Here is a 16,452-nt window from a genome sequence, read left to right on the forward strand (position 1 = left end):
CGTTTTCAAGTCAGCCACGAGGTATACTGTTCTGGTTGAATAGCATGTATAACATGTGAAGCTAACACAATAGATATTTCTCCACTGTGAAGATGGTTCGTGATCGTAACCTCCCGGATGTGAATAAACACACTGTAAGACAGCACAGTGTGTACCATGCGTTTTTTCAGGTATATCGATGCTATTGACAGTCACCTGCACCAGGGAGAACCGAACCAGAAAACGATAAATTGAGAACTATTTTTTTTTTTGGTCGTGTGCTCGCTTTGCTTGTAATAACCTAGAATCCTAGCTAAGCCCATAGTTAAAACAAGAACATTCTCATATCTCATTCTCCTAGTTCGTTGCGGCTCTGCCCCTGGAACAATCTACCCCGCCCGCTGTGCACAATGCGATTCCCAATTCTGTTTAATAGGCATCCAAAGCACTTTCTCCTTTCAGCTTCATAGCATTTTCCCCTAAAACTGAATAACTAAGGGAAGTTTCACTCTGTCAAACAGTAAAGCAAATACTGTCATCTCCTCCCAGTCATGCCACGTCCTGCTGTCCTAAGCTGCATTACTTGTTTCTCTCCCTCTTTCAAACCTTCTCTTACATCCATTGCTACTAACGCTCATAGTTTAAATGTGCTCACCTGTAATATCTTTGTTCTAAATTTCAACAAAGAATATAAACTGTTTTTCTCTCCTGGATTTGCTATTGTTCTCACTATTTGTGTCGCAGTTAATTCTAAATGTTGGATTCTATATTACATGTAGATCACTTTCAATATGTAAAATTTGTAGGATGCATTGTTATTTGCAAGAAACGTGCTTAATGGCTCTAATCTTGTCAGGACTAAGAGATATATACAGTAAATAGCAACAATTCCATTTCTTATCATTTCATTAACCTCAACGGCATGAAAATCTCTTGTCACATATTTTCTGCCTTAGACTTATTGGCACAGAGCAGTTTTCACGAGACGTTACGGGTACATTAACATTACCGCAATGATCTACTGATTGGAAGTCACTTTCAGATCAATTCAGGCGTTTCGCGAGTAAATATTCTAAAGAGTCTGGACTAGTACATGAAAGCGCCACAACCTTTTATCAATAATAATGTATCTGATGACAATATTATGCTCCAAAATAAGTGACACACTATTAGCACCAAATAAGTGAGAGGCTTTCGTGCTCTCACTTTACTATAAAACAGACATTGCAAAGCGCTAAAGTAGCCGCAGATGTTATTGTCACTCTTCTCTTAGTGTGAGTATTTAAAGCATTGTGATGTCCGCGTTGTTGCTGTTGTTGTCCGTCTGCATTTCAGTGTTGCTCGAAGAACTGTTACGAAGCTTCAGTTTATACGGCGCTGTCGCCCACCGATGGCGGTTTTCGTCTAATTTCACTATGCCAACTTTTTTTTTAGTCAGTCATATTCTTGGATTTCCCTAACTGAAGGCGTCCTCTACCCGAAGATTTACAAAGCACAGACCCTTATTAGAGATCGTATGACCTTCCATTCCTGCGACAAGAATACTGACTTCTGTTAAGTATGACTGGACAGGAGGACGCGGTTTGGCGTGGACTGAACCATGTTGCAAGTCTACCTGTCGCATTCACTATCAGACGAAGTAGTGGCGGAACGGGTGGAGAAAGGAGCTCCGACCCTTTGTATTTATAGTATGACACCTATTCAGCCATAGGGCACACATATTACAATATTTTTGCCATTGCTTTCTTCAGTATATCATTTATTCTGTTTTACATTCTTTGTTTCATAAGATTAGCATGTTTCTTTTCGATAGTACCTTGCTTCAGTATTAAAAATGAAACATGCACTCCGTGTATGAGGTCAGAACTGATGCAAAAATTAAACATTTTGTTCGTTAAGCAGTTCTACTGTCACGCAATCTCAAGTTCAGAGAAATTACTTCACAGCGGCTGTGAGTTACTGAATAACACAATCTGCCACTTCCATTTAATATCAGTTGTCTGTTCAACAAAGTTCTGTTTGAAGGAGTAGACCAGGGTGAAGCTCTATTTTGGAACCGACACTCACGATGTTTTCAACAAAATAACAAACAAATTACAAAACTGACCTTAGAACTTTATCGTACACCCTTACGATTGTATTATGAATTCTTTAAAGAATAAAAAACTTGCATCCAGAGGACACCACACGACTTCGACGAAAGGCCTTCGCGGAGTGAGAGGGCTGTTAGTAGGAGCTCTCAACGCCACTGTTTCCAATCTAGGACAAAATTTCAAAAACTGCTTTGAAAATGATGATACTTTCTAATTTAATACATAGGGACATTAAAAAAAATAGTTTTTAACAAAATGGCGGCACTCTGAAATAAGTCAAAGTTCGCCACGAAAATGACGTTATAAAAACTTGCACCAAAAATTAAAGTTAAAATATGTCGCAAAGTACTACCTATTACAGTAGAAAAAACGCAGACTCTGAAGTTACGAAAACGTATAATAAAACTGCATCTTTTACACTTCCCGCCAATGTGAAAAAAATGTTTTGAAATAGCAAACGTTTAAAATTTCAGGCTGGGTTCTTTTCTATAGAAACGTTTGTCGTTTTCAAGCTCTCATGTTTTGCTTCATATAAAGAAAGCGAAATTACAAGTTAAGCAGACGAGAGACAAGCACGTACATTGACTGTTCACTACAAGCGAATCATGTTACGAAGAAAAATATCTTTGAGAATAGTATTTTACTTTATGCTAATTCCATCTGCGATGCTATATGAACCTGACGGGATACCTATTCCATCGGTAACTGTTGTCGTATTACATCGGCTGCATTCGAGTGCTCGGATGCGCCAGGCTCCAAGGAGTAAATCGCGGCTTTAACGTATTTTAACATTTTTGTCACACTTTATATGAACTACTCTTAGAGACCCATTTTCTAAGGAACATTTTACTTTGGTAATACACGATTGCTTGGAACTTACCCACGGATTAAAACTGTGAGCCAGGCAACGACATTTAAGGTGTGGAGGTGGCTTGTAAAGTTTCCTGGGCCGTAAGGACGTAATACTTTTATGATGCTGGCAAGACAAGGTCTGACATTTAGGCGCACAATACAGTTTTTATATTCCTGAAATATTTGAAACAGCACGCACTCTGCTACAAAGTAAGATTAATTCACAATTAATTTGCATAACGTTTCTTTCAATCGTTAATCTTCCCGCGTTTCTCTTCTAATTAATTCAATTATGCTGCCGTCCTAATGTCTAATTTGTTTAGAATTATATGAATGATAGGTAGGTATTTTTATAACACAGTATCATGTGGAACGGAATGTTTTAGAGGCCTAAGGGCTTCAACGTCCGTTTTGTGTAACGTGTCGGATTGTGGATCTAAATGTAAACAAGAACCAGAAAAATGAGCCACGACGATAGAATATTTATGTGAGAATGAGTAAGAGAAGTGATTAGGTTTGAACAGAGCATGGTTACAGAGAACAGTGATGTGAAGTATTCTGTCATACAGATTTCGCAGCAGTTGAATGAAGTCCGCTGTTGCCATTTCCACTATGAAAAGGTATTGCCAAGAAAGCATTAGATCCAGTCATTGCTTTTGTTTGATTAGAGCTCTGAGTGGCCGGCCCCTCCAACCTGCAAAGTTACTCATCCAATATTGACAGATAACACTAATACAGTACGCCCAACGTAAGCCATTATTACGTGCGTGGGAGAATGGACAGCTCTCAGCATCACGTTTTCAAGAACAAGCAGGTGAATTAGTTTGACAATAGTATTTTAAGCCTGAATTAAATCTCGGGTAGTATCTTTGGAATCATTTACGTCGTAATCTCCCGTGGCCGTTGACCTCAATAAAACTTACACGCCGGCCGAAGTGACCGACCGATTCTAGGCGCTTTAGTCCGGAACCGCGCTGCTGCTATTGTGTGTGATGCCCTTAGGTTAGTTACGTTTAAGTAGTTCTAAGTCTAGGGGACTGATGATCTCAGATGTTAAGTCCCATAGTGTTGAGAGGCATTTGAACCATTTTAAAACTTACACGGCCATGCGACTGATATGTTGCTCTGTAGACTACCGTTTCGCACACTATCGGAATCGAAATTTACCAAGATGACGTACGTTTACATCACTCTAATGATGATCCCTTGCAACAGTGGGTCCACCAACTTTGCATTACAGTCACATATTAGGGAAGGTTTTAAATGGGGCGTTGATTTCGTGCTAGGTCAGTTCTTCCGATATCCTGTATATATACAAAAGAAAAAAATTCAGTACGCTTTGGGAGCAACATTAACACATAGGGGAAACCGTTGAAGACTTTGATGGAAAAAAGAGGCTCTACAAGTTGTTAGATTAACAGAGATCTGAATGTTGTAATGGAGATTCTTAGAGGTAGGATAATGTAGTACTCCTGACAGTTAAGTATCTCATTCTCAGAATTGAAGGTGAGCTATAGATTATAATTTTACATTTTGAATAAGTGGGCTTCTTGTATATTGTCATGCGGTTGTTAAATAAATGTGTGTACCGTGCCACAGTGAACATTGCTTGTAGGCACTGGTATGTACATCGTTTGTAGTTAAGACGTATTTTCTACGCTATTGTCACAAGTAGCACGAAGTGTAATATATAATGAATATTTACTTTTTTTTCAGAAAAAGTCCAGTGAGCCATGGAAGTTAATCCTCTACGATTCTTTGCACCTTTAGTGGTAAGATAAAACAGTTTTCAACTTAGCGTCTATGCTATTCTATATACATTAATGTGTCACCGCCCAACAGTTGTGGCATGACGCGGACACTGGACACAAGTGCAGGTTTGCATGTGACTCAGCTCATTTGCATGTTAACGAAGATATATTACTTTTTTATTGTTTTCCCATTCTTAAGACTTTTACGTAGAATGAGCGCTGTTAGCTCTCTTGTAAGGATAATATGAATAATGTTAGCTCCTATCGAAGATTATTTTTGCTTCCACTGTTACATTTTCTTTGTCTTTAGAACTAAAATGCGTCTTACATGGGTATTTTCATGCTTTATAAATCAAGGGAAAAACAACTTAAAAACTGGAGTCGTATTTGTAAAAGGATGACCGCAGCCGTACTATTCTTTTTATCTAATTTTTCCGTCATTTCATGCGTACAAGAAAGTTATCTGAGACAAGACCACTTGTTTTCTGCCCTAACCTAACCTAACCCTACTGAGCTACTGCTCTACTCAAATGAGCTCGATGCAAACTTTTCCTTGTTTCTTTCTTCCTTTCTTTCTTTCTTTCTTTCTTTCTTGCTACAGTCGCACTGGAACCAACGGCGAACATCCTTAATGAGCTCTATACTATCACACAATAGTCTTAAAACCCTACATAATATAAATTTCGCTGCTGCTAGTTAACACTTACCTTTTTTAGTTCTCAGAAAGAATGTTGTTTGTAGTTCTCGAAGTAGAGAATCTATATGGATAAAAATTGAGAACACGCAGAAAAAACCTTAGAATTACTTCTTGGAAGTGGTCGGTTGTTGTTTTGGTGGTGGTGGTGGTGGTGGTGGTGGTGGTCGTCGTCGTCGTCGTCGTCGTCGTCGTCGTCGTCGTCGTCGTCGTCGTCGTCGTAACACCTTAATGTCTCCTGTAGCATCACATTTTAAATACTAGTATTTTCTTCTTGTCTAAGTTTGTGTTATCCACCATTCACCACTTTACAAGGCAGCACTTCCGACAAACAGTTCCTAATGTTTAAATTTATATTCGTGTTAAAGTAATTCTCATTTCTGAAACTCTTTTCTTGCTGTTTACAGTCTGAATTTCGTATCCTACTTCGGCCATCGTTGGTTATTGCACTGACCCATAAACAAATTTAATTTACTACTTTTGCCTGATCAATTCCCACAGAATCACCTGATTTAACTAAACTACAATTCATTAACCGTATTTCGCTTTTGTTTTTATTCATTTTACAACCACTTTTCAAGACATTACGCATTCAGTTCAATTGATATTACAGATCCTTTGTCACTAGCAAACCTCAAAGTATTTGTTTCTATCCCATAAACTTTAAATCCTTCTACCAATTTCTCCTTCGCTTTCTTGACTGTTTGCTCCATGTACAGACTGAATAAAAAGAGGGAGAGATTGCAGTCCTGTCTCTTTCCTTCTCTACTGCCCGCTTTTCATATACTTAAGCTTATATAATTGCAGTCTGGTTTCTGTGCATATTACAGATAGCCTTTCGCTTTCCGCACATTATCTCTGATACCTGCAATATTGTCAAAGCTTTCTCTAAATGTACAAATGTTATAAACGTAGGTTTCTCTTTCTTCAGTCTATCTTCTAAGTCAGTTGCATAGCGTGTTCGTACATTCGTCAAAAATGTCCCGTAAGGTTGAATTCTGCCAGTATTTTAATTTTTCTTTAAATAACTCGTGTCAGTATTTTGCAACCAAGACTTAAGTGGTGGTTTGGTAATATCCAGTCCTTCCAACAATTGTCTTCTTTGGAATCGTAGTTATTACTTTCTTTTTAAAATCTGAGGGTATTTCTCCTGTGTGACATGCTTTTAATACCAGGTGGAATATTGTCATACAAGGTTCTCTGAAGTGAATCAGTAAAGCTGAGGGTACATCGTCTAAGTAGATATTTTTACAAAAAGCATTTCTGTGTAGTACAGTCTCACTTCACAAAGGTGAGAAATCTTTTATTGTAACATCGCAGCACTGACTGTATAGAAGGCATTAGAAATAAAATCCGACATGGATCTTTTAAAGGAGCACTGCTGATATCCTTCACTGTCTTGATATAACTGAGGTACTGTTCCGTATCAAGTAGCTTACCGTTTTGAGGGGACGTGAAATTTTACTCTCCAATTCCCTATCCAAGCCGAATAGTGAAACGGGGTACATGGAAAAAAATGGACTCCACAGCTGGTTGGTCAGATGGAGTGGTCTACATTTATGTTTCGTAAACCACTCCAGTACCGTTTCCGTGAATGTGACTGGTCGGAAAATCAAATATGAAGTACTAAGTTTGACTATGTTGAAGCACGTAAAAATAGCGGCGCTCCTAAAAGACTAAGTTATTAATAGTGGTATTTACTTTAGAAGCTGTCATAGTTTCCCAAGTGTATTTTGTGTGGCGCAGTGGCTCAACTGCAGAACTGTAAGAGTATACAAAGCTTTAGGACTCAGTCTCCTGTGAGTCCGCGAGATATTTGTCAAATAGCACTTGTTTCACTTTCAATAAAGTTTCTAAATGTAAAAAAAAAAAATGCCCAATTGCCCCGTTGTTACTCAGACTACGTTAACCGTAGCCCTCTCCATCTCGCCGTCTCCTCTTTAAATGGCTGTATTAATGCATTCTGAAGCTGTGGGAAAACCAGCATTACAGGTGATGGCTTCAGCTTTACCTACTACCTGGTTAAAGAACCTGGTGTCAAGACATCAAAGGAAGATTAATCTTTCCAGAATGAGATTTTCACTCTGCAGCGGAGTGTGCGCTGATATGAAACTTCCTGGCAGATTAAAACTGTGTGCCCGACCGAGACTCGAACTCGGGACCTTTGGCTTTCGCGGGCAAGCGCTCTACCATCTGAGCTACCGAAGCACGACTCACGTCCGGTACTCACAGCTTTACTTCTGCCAGTACCTCGTCTCCTACCTTCCAAACTTTACAGAAGCTCTCCTGCAAACCTTGCAGAACTAGCACTCCTGAAAGAAAGGATATTGCGGAGACATGGCTTAGCCACAGACTGGGGGATGTTTCCAGAATGAGATTTTCACTCTGCAGCGGAGTGTGCGCTGATATGAAACTTCCTGGCAGATTAAAACTGTGTGCCCGACCGAGACTCGAACTCGGGACCTTTGCCTTTCGCGGGCAAGCGCTCTACCATCTGAGCTACCGAAGCACGACTCACGTCCGGTACTCACAGCTTTACTTCTGCCAGTACCTCGTCTCCTACCTTCCAAACTTTACAGAAGCTCTCCTGCAAACCTTGCAGAACTAGCACTCCTGAAAGAAAGGAAATTGCGGAGACATGGCTTAGCCACAGCCACGGTCGGGCACACAGTTTTAATCAAATGGTTCAAATGGCTCTGAGCACTATGGGACTCAACTGCTGAGGTCATTAGTCCCCTAGAACTTAGAACTAGTTAAACCTAACTAACCTAAGGACATCACAAACATCCATGCCCGAGGCAGGATTCGAACCTGCGACCGTAGCGGTCTTGCGGTTCCAGACTGCAGCGCCTTTAACCACACGGCCACTTTGGCCGGCAGTTTTAATCTGCCAGGAAGTTTCATATCAGCGCACACTCCGCTGCAGAGTGAAAATCTCATTCTGGAAACATCCCCCAGGCTGTGGCTAAGCCATGTCTCCGCAATATCCTTTCTTTCAGGAGTGCTAGTTCTGCAAGTTTCGCAGGAGAGCTTCTGTAAAGTTTGGAAGGTAGGAGACGAGGTACTGGCAGAAGTAAAGCTGTGAGTACCGGACGTGAGTCGTGCTTCGGTAGCTCAGATGGTAGAGCGCTTGCCCGCGAAAGGCAAAGGTCCCGAGTTCGAGTCTCGGTCGGGCACACAGTTTTAATCTGCCAGGAAGTTTCAAGATTAATCTTCTTACTTACTCTCATTGTGCATCTCTAAAAACTTCAGAATTTTGGGGTTCGGTAAAAAACAAGTAAAATAAAAAACGAAAAAATAAAATCCAGGAAGCTGTTAGTCCGCTAAATGGTGCCGACAAAACCATCGATTACACCTTCACAACGTCGATTAAGTGGTCAATGCACGAAAGCAAACTTTGGCTGTGTTATGGACTCTATTACTTGACGACGCTTCAGGTTGTTTAATGGAAGAGATTTTTACTGGAACTGGATAGGTTCCGTCGTTTACAGAGTGTCTGCCTTCAGTAAAAATTTAGTGAGTTGCTTTCGGTATCTAGAGCTTCTGCCTTCTTATGATACCTCTCAGTGCTGAATGTTTCTGCGGTTCGTCTCCACTGGTGTTAAGCATGCTGTGAACTATTGGACCGTCTACAGTTGTAAATTCGGGCTTAGGTTATAACAGCGCCACTAAAAGTCAGACGTCTAACTTAACTCATTCCATCTTTAATTACTAGAGTCTCAGCCAATTCAGACTGACGAAGCTTCAGTTGCAGAACAGTCAAATTATATGTAATCACCATACCGTAACTATAAAGCTCCGCCCTCCACCCCACCACACTTCTCTCTCTCTCTCCCTCTCCCTCTCTCTCTCTCACTCTCACACTCTCTCTGTCTCCCTCCCTCCCCCTCCCCCTCCCCCTCTCCCTCTCCCTCTCCCTCTCCCTCTCCCCCTCCCCCTCCCCCTCCCACGTTTCGAGCTTTAGTCACTTATAAAATAAAATGGGCTATGGGAATTATGTCAACTATAGGTGTCAAAATTGTTTACTTTAGGAGCAGGTCCATTTTAGAGTATCAATTTTAGGTGCCCTTCAAAGGTTCAGTTCCCACTATTTTTACAAAAGTTTAAACTATCAGTTTAAAAAAAATGATATTTTAGATGAAAGGTGAGACTTTGCAGTTTCAGAAAATAATTTTGGAGCCTAGGTTTAAAAATGACGGACACTGTAAATACAAATTATAGATATACATTGTAAATAATAACTAACCTATCAAAACACTTCTCCTCGAAGTGCTTCGAGCAAAGGCGCGTATGTGCAAACGGCTTAAAGTTTTTCCGTTTCAAGGCCTGTATCCAAAGCTGCCTTCGGTTTTCATCCTTACAGAACCTATGAGTAGGAACGAGAAACTATTATACTTACTTCTGTAACCGAATTATCACAGATACTTTCCAAAATGTAATACGACTCTGACTTTACAGGCATCACTTTCAACACTTTAATTTACGTGATACTCTATTTCAAGTGTAAAAAACATATAAGTGACTTCAGCAGATTTCAATAAACGCATCTGCACTATCTTAGACACACTTACACGTGAAATGTAATGCCATTTCTCCGACAAAACGCTGAGTACAGCCATAAGCGCAACACGAAACAACCATGTTTTGCCAACATTCACGTGACTTCAGCCCAGAGATGTTGGAGCCACGAAAATGACGTCAGGGCCAGTCTAGTATATTTATGGTCGAAGGCGTAAGCCTAAACGAGAAGTACCGGTACAACCATATTGCGTATTTTGCGAAGCTCACACTCATTGGGCCCAAGACTGCAACATAGTAACTGACAGCGAACAACGTATCGATAAACTAAAGCAAGATAATCGCTGTTTTATATGTCTAAACCGAGGTCATAATGCTAGAAACTGCAGTGAGAAGGGCAAGGTCTCGTGTTCTAAGTGCGAGAAAAGTCATCAAAAAGCTATCTGTACTGACATTGCTGCTTCTTACTCATCTTCTCAGAAAATTAGCTCTACATCTGTAGGGAGAATCGACATAAGTTCAGCGGGTTTTACTTATCTTCAGACAGCTCGAGTTCGGGTCAGTGGACCCGCAGGATTAAGCAAACTCACTCGCTGCGTTCTGGATAGCGGTAGTCAGTCAAGCTTCATTTCCAAGTTCCTGATTGATGAGCTAGATTTAAGAACTATAGAACGTCGTGACCTATCTGTCAACGCCTTTGAAACGCCATCCACGACTTCAACGCATCGTAGAGCCGTAGAATTCACACTACAGGGTACATGGAATAATTCCAAGACGTCTATGACAGCGTTTGAAAGCACATACTCCTTTGTACGCACACCGGGACTTCAGTTTGCGGACCTAATGGATTGTACAGAAGATCTTCCCATCGAGATTCTTATCGGAGCAGATTACTATTGTTGTTGTTATTGTTGTGGTCTTCAGTCCTGATACTGGTTTGATGCAGCTCTCCATGCTACTCTTTCCTGTGCAAGCTTCATCTCCCAGTACCTCCTGCAACCTACATCCTTCAGAATCTGCTTAGTGTATTCATCTCTTGGTCTCCCCCTACGATTTTTACCCTCCACGCTGCCGTCCAATACTAAATTGGTGATCCCTTGATGCCTCAGAACATGTCCTACCAACCGATCCCTTCTTCTGGTCAAGTTGTGCCACAAACTTCTCTTCTCCCCAATCCTATTCAATACTTCCTCATTAGTTATGTGATCTACCCATCTAATCTTTAGCATTCTTCTGTGGCACCACATTTCGAAAGCTGCTATTCTCTTCTTGTCCAAACTATTTACCGTCCATGTTTCACTTCCATACATGGCTACACTCCATACAAATACTTTCAGAACAGACTTCCTGACACTTAAATCTATACTCGATGTTAACAAATTTCTCTTCTTCAGAAAAGCTTTCCTTGCCATTGCCAGTCTACATTTTATATCCTCTCTACTTCGACCATCATCAGTTATTTTGCTCCCCAAATAGCAAAACTCCTTTACTACTTTAAGTGTCTCATTTCCTAATCTAATACCCTCAACAACACCCGATTTAATTCGACTACATTCCATTATCCCCCTTCAAGACACAGTACATTCCGTTCAACTGCTCTTCCAAGTCCTTTGCTGTCTCTGACAGAATTACAATGTCATCGGCGAACCTCAAAGTGTTTATTTCTTCTCCATGGATTTTAATACCTACTCCGAATTTTTTTGTTTTGTTTCCTATACTGCTTGCTCAATAACGGATTCAATAACATCGGAGTGAGGCTACAACCCTGTCTTACTCCCTTCGCAACCATTGTTTCCCTTTCATGTTTCTCGACTCTTATAACTGCCATCTGGTTTCTGTACAAATTGTAAATAGCCTTTCGCTCCCTGTATTTTACCCCTGCCACCTTTAGAATTTGAAAGAGAGTATTCCAGTCAACATTGTCAAAAGCTTTCTTTAAGTCTATAAATGCAAGAAATGTAGGTTTGCCTTTCCTTAATCTTTCTTGTAAGATAAGTCGTTAGGTCAGTATTGCCTCACGTGTTCCAGTATTTCTACGGAATCCAAACTGATCTTCCCCGAGGTCGGCTTCTACTAATTTTTCCATTCGTCTGTAAAGAATTCGTGTTAGTATTTTGCAGCTGTGGCTTATTAAACTGATTGTTCGGTAATTTTCACATCTGTCAACACTGCTTTCTTTGGGATTGGAATTATTATATTCTTCTTGAAGTCTGAGGGTATTTCGCCTGTTTCATACATCTTGCTCACCAGATGGTAGAGTTTTGTCAGGACTGGCTCTCCCAAGGCCGTCAGTAGTTCCAATGGAATGTTGTCTACTCCGGGGGCCTTGTTTCGACTCAGGTCTGTCAGTGCTCTGTCAAACTCTTCACGCAGTATCGTATCTCCCATTTCATCTTCATCCTCTTCCATTTCCATAATATTGTCCTCAAGTACATCGCCCTTGTATAGACCCTCTATATACTCCTTCCACCTTTCTGCTTTCCCTTCTTTGCTTAGAACTGGGTTTCCATCTGAGCTTTTGATGTTCATACAAGTGGTTCTCTTATCTCCGAAGGTCTCTTTAATTTTCCTGTAGGCAGTATCTATCTTACCCCTAGTGAGATAAGCCTCTACATCCTTACATTTGTCCCCTAGCCATCCCTGCTTAGCCATTTTGCACTTCCTGTCGATCTCATTTTTGAGACGTTTGTATCCCTTTTTGCCTGCTTCATTTACTGTATTTTTATATTTTCTCCTTTCATCAATTAAATTCAATATTTCTTCTGTCTCCCAAGGATTTCTACTAGCCCTCGTCTTTTTACCTACTTGATCCTCTGCTGCCTTCACTACTTCATCCCTCAAAGCTACTATTGGAAAATCGTTAAAGATTCTCCTCCGATTCGACTAACGTCATCAGTTGTTCTGGTACCTTCCATTCTAGGTTGGATTCTTAGTGGAAGCGAATCAATCACCACGGCTAACCTTGTGACGACAAACTACATCAGTTTAGAGACAGCGACAATAGACGAAATTCTACGACGTTTCTGGAATTTAGAAACAATGGGGATCACAGAAGATGAAACAACAACTTTGAATCAGAAGGAATTGGCGTTATTGCAAGGTTTCTCAAAATCCTACTGCATCGAAGACAAAAGAAGAGTGTTGTCTTTCCCCAGAAACCCAACGTTATGTTATCTAATAATCTTCAGCAAGCAGAGAAGAGATTTGCTTCACTAGAGGAAAAATTTACGACGGACAAGAAACTGAAACAAACAAATTTATGAGGTGCAAATAATAGAACACATCAAGAAGAAACATGTGGAAGTCACCCCTTCTGCACAGAAATTTCATGACACATTTTATTTGCCACATCATGCAGTAAATAAAGAAAAGTGTCATTAAATGGAGGATTGTATTTGATGGTTCGTCGCACGACCAGAATGCACGTTCATTTAATGACTCTTTAGAAATAGGCTAATTTACTTCCTAACATTCTTTCAATATAACTGAGATATCGTCTGCATCAAGTAGCCTTAATTGCCGACATCAAACAAGCATTTCTACAGTTAGTTCTTCACAGGTAAGATAGAGATCTCACGAGTTTTTTTGGTACAAAGTAATCGTAGATCAACAAGGAAACTATATTACAACTGATAGAAGGATTACATACCGCTTCACCCGGCTACCTTTCGGACTTACCTGCAGACCGTTTCTTCATGCAGCCACGCTGAAAGAACTTGCTGTAATGCACAAAACGAATTTTCCGCAAGCTGCTTTACTTGTTGAAGATAATATGTACATGGATGATTTTGTAGCAGGTGCTAAAGATGACAATGCCGTAATTAACTTATATTATGAGGTTACATCACTCATGGGACAGATCAGTCTACCAATGGCAAAGTGGGCCACAAATTCAAGCCAATTGATTGGCAATCAGAAGGTGTCAGAAACACTACAGATACGGAGGTACTGGGAGTCCACTGGAACACACAGACTGATACGCTGAGTGTTGTTCACAACAATGTTATCGACAATGTTATAAATCGTCCTGCCACTAAGCGAGAAGTACTACGAAACACTGCTAGATTCTATGACCCACTGGGTTTGTTGTCGCCTGTGTCCCTCACTGCAAAAATAATTTTTCAAGAAATTTGGTCAAGAGGAATTGAATGGGATGAGCTTTTACCCCTTGATCTTAGCAAACGCTGGCGAATGTGGGTATCAAAATTGCCATCATGTTCACACATAAAAATGCTCCGATGGGTTGGTGTATCTGAAAACACAGGGCCAGAAATCCATGTCTTTTGCGACGCATCAGAAAAGGCCTACGGAGCAGTCCTTTATGTACGGTGCACCACAACAAATATGGTATCAGTCCATTTAGTTTGCAGTAAAGACCGACTAGCTCCCATCAAAAAATAACTCTTCCACGGCTGGAACTTCTAGCGGCATTTCTTGGATCAAGACTACTTCATTATTTCTGTAAGGCCACGAGCTATAATGCAAGTCGTGCAACGTTGTGGACTGACTCAACTGTAGCCTTAGGATGGATACAACATGACCCTAATCGATGGAAAACCTTTGTGTCAAACCGTGTTACGGAAATACGACTAACGAATCCGTCACAGTGGAGGCACTGTCCTGGTGACAAAAATCCAGCTGATCTAACCTACACAGGTACCACAGCAGAGAAACTTCACCGTGCTTCTGTGTGGTACCATCGACCTGCTTGGTTAACAAAGAACTGAACACAGTGGCCTCGAATTTTACAGACGGAAGAGCACTCCTTGCCAGAGAAGAAGAAATTAACAGACCAAGTCTTCATGGTACAAACAACGATTCCTATTTTAACAACTACACGGTACAGTAGCTACTTCAAGCTGTTAAGAGTTGGGGGATGGGTACTTCGCTTTAAACGGCACTTACTGAAAGAAAACAGAACATCTGGAGAACTAACAGCAACAGATTTGGCAAGGCACGCACTTACTGGATTCAAGTTGTTCAACAGCAACATTTTGCGCCCGAACTGCATGCACTAAACAACAACACGTCTCTACCACGTAATTCTCAGATAGCTCGCTATAACCCATTCTTGGAAAATGGTCTTATTCTTCTCGGTGGACGGCTGCAGTTTGCAGAATTACCCAGAGATCAACACCACCCGATTCTTCTTGAAGGACATCATCATTTCACACCTTTACTGATGCAGCAGACTCACATTCGTTTGCATCACCTTGGAGTAAACATAGTGTTATCTGAACTGATAACAGAATTTTGGATCCTTAGAGCTCGACAGGCAATTAAACATGTTCTACACCGTTGCCTACCTTGTAAGATGGTGAAAGCTCACGTTGTACAACAAACTGAGGCTCCATTACCAGCTGAACGAGTCTCACCACTGAAACCATTTACAGTAACAGGTATTGACTTTGCTGGTCCATTATATGTCAGACAAGGACATATTACGAAGAAAGCGTATATTGCTCTATTCACATGCGCGAACAACACGAGTCATACACCTGGAACTATGCTCAGATATGTCAACTAACAGAGCCCTACAAAGCCCTACAAAGGTTTGTCGGAAGACGAGGAGTGCCCAGCACAATTTACACTGATAACGCTACTACCTTCCATGCCACGCACTTAGAGCTGAAGGAGCTCTGGCAGGCTCTCATGGCAAGCAAGACGCACAAGTGCCTCGCCCAGCAAGCCATCACTTGGAAATTCATCGCCCCCTCACGCGCCTTGGTGGGGAAGATTCTGGGAACGGATGGTGGGATCTATCAAACGCTCCCTGAGAAAAGTTTTTGGACAGTCACAGTTGGACGAAGAAGGTCTCAACACAATCCTGGTCAGCATAGAAGCAGCAGTAAACTCTAGACCAGTTACGCAAGGGGGAGAGGAATCTGAGCCACTGACGCCCGCACACTTCCTTGTAGGTGATCGACTTACAACACTATCTACTGGTCCAGAATCATCAGTTAGAAAGGACGTGTCCAAGGAATTTCAACGGCTGCAGAAGATGGTAGAACACTTCTGGAACAGTTGGAAGAAAGAATATCTGATCCTGCTCAAAAACTTCCATGAAACTCATCAACCAAGACCAGGTTCAGGAAGACTCCAGCTGGGTGATGTCGTTCTTCTACAAGAGGATGTTCGTCACGACACATCTGGAGGAAGGCGCGGATAGAAGATCTTCATGAAGGAAGAGATTGGAAAATACGAACTGTAACCTTACGAACTTCAGAATGATCCATAATCTCACGTCCCGTTGAACTGGTCATTCCTCTAGAAGTTGACCAGGGTGGGGAGGGTGTTGCGGGTTGATATTTGTAATTATAGACACTCTGGAAATATTGATTATCCTTGAATTAATGTTTTATATTCCGTGATGTACGTTCCTTGGAGAGTAATAAATTAATGTTGTATTGGAATCACGACGTTGTGTGTCCGTAATAGAGGTCGTCAGACTTGTAAGGGGTGCTTCTACTCGGTATGACATTGTCATTCGTGACGCATAAGAACATCTGGTTCTCTAGAACTTTCGGAGCTGGCCGCGTCTTTTCCCGTCTGGGGCGTTGTCTTG

The sequence above is a fragment of the Schistocerca cancellata genome, chromosome 5 (assembly GCF_023864275.1).
Source record: "Schistocerca cancellata isolate TAMUIC-IGC-003103 chromosome 5, iqSchCanc2.1, whole genome shotgun sequence".
NCBI lineage: Eukaryota > Metazoa > Arthropoda > Insecta > Orthoptera > Acrididae > Schistocerca > Schistocerca cancellata.